We start from the raw sequence: 6,000 nt of genomic DNA on the forward strand, positions 1-6,000 counted from the left end.
AGGAACCAAACCAGTGTTCCATGGCTTTATGCTAGATCTCAAGTTGAGAAACCTAAGTACAATCCTGGAGGAAAACCTCCCTTGCTTGATGACAATTCCGATTTTGCTTTGTGGAGAGTTGGTATGCAGGATCATCTTAGGTACGCCAATGATGAGATGTTGGACATCCTCGAGCATGGGTACAATCCTGTAGATCCAAGGTGCCTCACTCCCAGAGAAACTTATGACAAGAATCTCAATGACACTGCGATCATGTGCATAAGAAAAGGAATGAATGACAAGCCACAGAGACCTTACATTCACATCACAAGTGCCAAGGAACTGTGGGATATCATTATAATGACCAAGACCGGTACCTCCACTCTTCGGCTTGCTCAATATGAAATTGCCAAGGGGCAATTATAGAATTTCTGTATGGAAAAGGGTGAATCTCCCAAGCAACTGCTAGAACGTCTCATGACTCTTGCCGCAGACATTGAGTCCTGTGACTGTGACAAGACGCAAGATGGTTTCAATCTGACGAAGAGATTTCTCGTGGACAAGTTACTTCATGCTCTTGCTCCGTACCACCATCAAATGGTATGGGACATGAGGCAGCACCATGGGTTCAAAGAAATGACTCCAGATGACATCATATCCACTTTCCAATTATTTGAAGAGTCAAAGGCAAATGCAACAAAGCACCTTGCCATGCATGGCACTTAAACATCAAAGATCAATCTTGCTTTGAAAGCCAAGCATGAATGTGATGAAGAAGAAAGTGAAGAAGAAGAGGTTGATGATGACTGCGAAGATGGTGATGATGTTGACTCTGATGAAAGCCCATCTTATGAGGACATTGCTCTCTTTGTAAAGAAGTTCAGTGCAGGAAAATTCAAGGGAAGATTCCCAAAGAAGAAGGTAAGGAAATGCTATAACTGTGAGGAAACCAACCACTTCTCCAATGACTGCCCTTATGAGAAGAGAGAAGATAAACCAAGGTTTTCGAAGACCTTTGTAAAGAAGAAGTTGCCAAACCCTATGAACTCCAAGCTCAAGAGAACAGATGGAAGAGCAATGGTTGCACAAGAAGAATCAGATCCAGAAGACGTTGGTGGGGTTGCCGGAGTAGCTCAGGATACACAAAACACCTTGAGGCTAGTCAACAAAAGTGGTGATGTTGTTCACTACAACTATATGAAAGACTACAAGGGAAACGCCCACAAGTGTTTGATGGCAAAGACTGCCATGGGAGATGAGGAAGACCAAAGCTCCCATGATAAGGTTAAGGTAACTCCACGGTTAAACTCTTTCAGTCTAGCTTCTACCTCACCTGATGAGTATCTTGATGCGGAAGATCACTATGAGGATAATGACTTAGATCATCCCATGTTTGCCAAAATAAACAAATTTATGTGCTCTCTTAAAGGAAAGAAGCTCACTATGTTTCACATACTTATGGAAATGGTGAGTAAGCACACCAATACCATCAAGGAACTCGAAACCCTCGTCACTGAGGAGAAGGAAAGAAATGAAATCCTTGAGCAGAAAGTCCTGTATGAGGAAGCACAAAATGATGCATTATGCTCAAAAGTTGGTGAAAACCTTGATAAACATGCTAACGATCTTGCCTCCTTGAAAAAGGCTGAATCTGTGTGCAAAGAGTTACTAAATGATAAAAACCGACTAGTGAACTCTCATGCTTCCCTTTCTAAGGACTGTGAGCGTCTATCCTTGTCTCTCAAAGACAAGGAAGAGAAACTCACTGTTCTTACAAAGAGCTTTGAGGCACTCAAGGTTACTTATCTTGACACTTTAGCTAAGGCTTGCTCCTCACCTACTATTAATGTTGATACATGCACTACTAACTCTAGTAGTGAACTGACATCTATCCTTGAGGAAAACTGTTCGCTAAAGGCACAACTAGATAGAGGTCTCATGACATGTGCACAAGGACAAAAGACTCTCAATGAGATCTTAAGTCAACACAATGGAGGCTTTGCCAAGGAAGGGCTTGGGTTCAATCCAAGCACCGCCAAGAAAAGTGCATCTCCTCTCAAGTGTACCACTCCGCTTAAATAAATATTTGTACGAGAGGGACACAAGGAGAAAGGTAAGGTTATGAGTGGGTCGGCCACTAGGGGTTCGCCTACTCTCAACAAGACAACTGAATTCATGCCTCCATCCTATGTACTTCGCAAATCAAAGGAAGGAGAGGTTTATGCTAAATTCGTTGGTCCCCGTAATGCATTCTGATTTTATGCTATTTGGGTCCCTAAGACTCTTGTAACTAATGTGAGAGGCCCCATGACGAAATGGGCACCTCAAACCAAGTCTTAATTCTTTACAGGCTATTTTCTCCGGAGGAGCCAAATGGGTGATCGACAGTGGATGCACCAATCATATGACCGGAGATAGTAACTTGCTCTATGACTTCATGCAAGCCATTCGACCATACATGAGCATTGTATTTGGTGGATGGTCGAAAGGGCAGGTAATTGGGTTGGGCAAGGTGGCAATCACTAATGACATGTCTATTGCAAATGTCATGCTTGTCCAATCTCTTCAATATCATTTACTTTCAGTTGGCCAATTGGCTTCCGTTGGTTATGACACATTATTTGGACTGACGGATGTGAAAGTCTTTATGAGAGACACTCTCGAAGTGGCCTTTGTTGGAGAGTTGGATGACAACCTTTACACGGTTGATTTCTCGAAAGAGAGCACCTTCCATACAACTTGTCTAATGGCCAAGGCCGACATGGGATGGTTGTGGCATCGCCGGCCCATGTCGACATGAGAAATCTCCAAAATCTCTTAAACGCCAATCACATCCTTGGACTAACAAATGTATCTTTTAAGAAAGATCGTGTGTGCAGTGCGTGCATAGCTAGGAAACAACATCAATCAAAACATCCACCCAAGAACATTGTATCCACTTCGAGGCCGTTAGAGCTCCTTCATGTGGATCTGTTTGGGCCTCCTTCATGGGCAAGTCTTGGAGGGAAAAAGTATGGCCTAGTCATTGTTGATGATTACTCAAGATAAACATGGGTATTCTTTCTCAAGTCCAAGGACGAGACGAAGACCACCTTCATTAATTTTGCCAAACAAGTCCAGCGGAAGTTTGACAAGGACATCAAGGCAATAAGAAGTGATAATGGCTCCGAGTTCAAGAACTACACCCTAGAAGAATTTCTTAGTGATGAGGGAATTGAACATCAGTACTCCGCACCTTACACCCCTCAGCAAAATGGTGTAGCAGAGAGGAAGAACCGGACACTTGTGGAAATGGCAAGGTCCATGTTAGACGAATACAAGTCACCACATAGTTTTTGGGCTGAGGCCGTCAACACAGCGTGTCATGCATCAAACCGGCTCTTCCTTCGATCAATATTGGAGAAGACTCCATATGAGCTCCTAACTGGGAACACACCCAATGTTAAGTACTTTCGTGTGTTTGGATGCAAGTGTTTCATCCTCAACAAATGGGAACGGTTAGGAAAATTTCAATCCAAAACAACTGAAGGGATTTTTGTTGGGTATGGATCAAACTCTCACGCCTACAGAGTCTACAACAAATCCACTGGATGTGTTATAGAAACCTGTGACGCGATGTTTGATGAATTTAACCGCTCCCATGGGGAGCCAGTTGATCTAAGTGATGCACGTGAAGAAGATTCCTCGCAAGATATCTTGAACATGGGTGTAGGTGCACTTCTTCCCATGGAACAAAGACCCCATGATGATGATGAAGATGATGAGAGTATTTCTCATCCTCAAGACAGTTCACAGCCCGTACCTCCACAAGATACTAGCACACATATCATGCCAGTTGTTGAGGATCAAGTGGAGAACATGTCTCTCATTCTGATCACACTCAAGAACAAGTTGATCTTCAAGAGCTAGACCAAAGTATGGATATGCTTGATGATGAACCTCAACAGGTGCAACGCGAAGAGGAATATCTTCCACCACACATAAATGATCCATATGTTGAGGACGTTGATGATGGAAACGAAGTCGAACCTCGTGAAACCCTGACCTCCATCATGCCACGTGTGGCCGGTCGTGTTGATATTGATCAAATCCTCACCGGCGTGTCGGAAGGTAGAGTGACTCATAAACAATTAACAAACTTTTGTGCTCACTTTTCGTTTGTCTCTAGTACCGTGCCACACAGGGTTCAGGATGCATTGTGTGACAATGACTGGCTCCTTGCTATGCAAGAAGAGTTAAACAGTTTTACACGCAATGAAGTATGGTCATTGGTAGAACGACCAACTGAGGAACACAATGTCATTGGAACTAAATGGATCTTCAAGAACACGAAAGATGAGAATGGGACTGTCCTACGCAACAAGGCAAGGTTAGTAGCACAGGGGTACTCCCAAGTTGAAGGTTTGGACTTTGGTGAGACTTTCCCCCCTGTTGCTCGTCTTGAATCCATTCGCATTCTATTGGCCTATGCTGCTTTCAATGGTTTTACTTTGCATCAAATGGATGTGAAAAGTGTTTTTCTTAACGGTCCTCTACAGGAAGAGGTATATGTATCACAACCACCTGGGTTTGTTGACCCTCACCACAAAGACCATGTATACAAACTTCACAAGGCTCTGTATGGCCTCAAACAAGCACCCCGTGCTTGGTACGATCATCTTAAGAAGTTCTTACTCGATGATGGCTTTGTGGTGGGGGTGATCGATCCCACTCTTTTTACTAAGAGGGAAAATGGTGATTTGATCTTATGCCAAATCTATGTAGATGACATCATTTTTGGTTCTCCTAACATCCATTTATGCAAGAAGTTTGTGGCCTCCATGACCAAGACCTTTGACATGTCACTCAACACAGACTTGAAGTTCTTTCTTGGGTTTCAAATACAACAATTTCAAGAAGGAATTTTCTTGTCTCAAACTAAGTACCTCAAGGACATTCTTGAAAAATTTGATATGACAAATGCTAAACCAATGAAGACACCCATGGCCACAGATGTGGTTCTAAATGAAGACACCAACGGTATTCCTTTTGACCCATCTACTTACCGCTCCATGATTGGTTCGTTAATTTATGTTTGCGCATCTAGACCGGACATCATGTTAAGTGTAGGCATATGTGCTAGATTTCAAGCTTCCCCTAGGGAAAGCCATCATACGGCGGTTAAGCATATTCTTAGATACCTTGTTCACACCCCAAAGTTAGGCTTATGGTACCCTAAGGATGCAAAGTTCGATCTTATTGGATACTCCAATGCGGATTGGGCCGGTGACAAAGTGGGACGGAAATCCACTTCCAGTGCATGTCAGTTTCTTGGACGCTCCTTCGTAAGTTGGTCCTCGAAAAAGCAGAATTGTGTTTCTCTCTCCACGGCCGAGGCCGAATATATTGCAGCCGCAAGCTGTGCAACCCAACTGCTATGGATGAGGCAAACCCTAAAGGATTACGGTATCACGTATCGACACGTGCCTCTTCTCTGTGATAATGAAAGTGCCATAAAGATCTCCGAGAACCCCATTGATCACCCTCGCACAAAACATATTGATATTAGGTATCATTTCTTGAGAGACCATGTGCAAAAGGGTGACATTGATATTACCCATGTGGGTACCGACATGCAGCTCGCTGACATTTTCACTAAGCCACTTAGCATAGCAAGGTTCTGTCAACTTAGGCGTGAACTTGGTGTCTTGGAGCTTGATAACATAACTTGAAATCTTGCACACATACACACACTCACATTATGTTCTTGTCTTGATGTGGGCATGCATTTAGGGGGAGTGGGTCATAATTCTGTGTTTTGATCTTACAAAATATGCATAAATCAACTTTTGTCCACAAGTGGTATAGGTAATTCTTGTAGGCAACTGTGTTCGTGTTCCTTGTGATAAATCATGAAAAATCATCTCATCATCAAAATTCCAGAATCAGCCTCTGCCTCCTCCTCTCTCGGTCGTCCGACGTATCTCGAGCGTCCGGCGGCTAACCTCATTCCGGACGTCCGACCAGTGTCGGTTGTCCGAC

The sequence above is a fragment of the Hordeum vulgare genome, chromosome 7H (genome assembly GCF_904849725.1).
Source record: "Hordeum vulgare subsp. vulgare chromosome 7H, MorexV3_pseudomolecules_assembly, whole genome shotgun sequence".
Taxonomy (NCBI): domain Eukaryota; kingdom Viridiplantae; phylum Streptophyta; class Magnoliopsida; order Poales; family Poaceae; genus Hordeum; species Hordeum vulgare.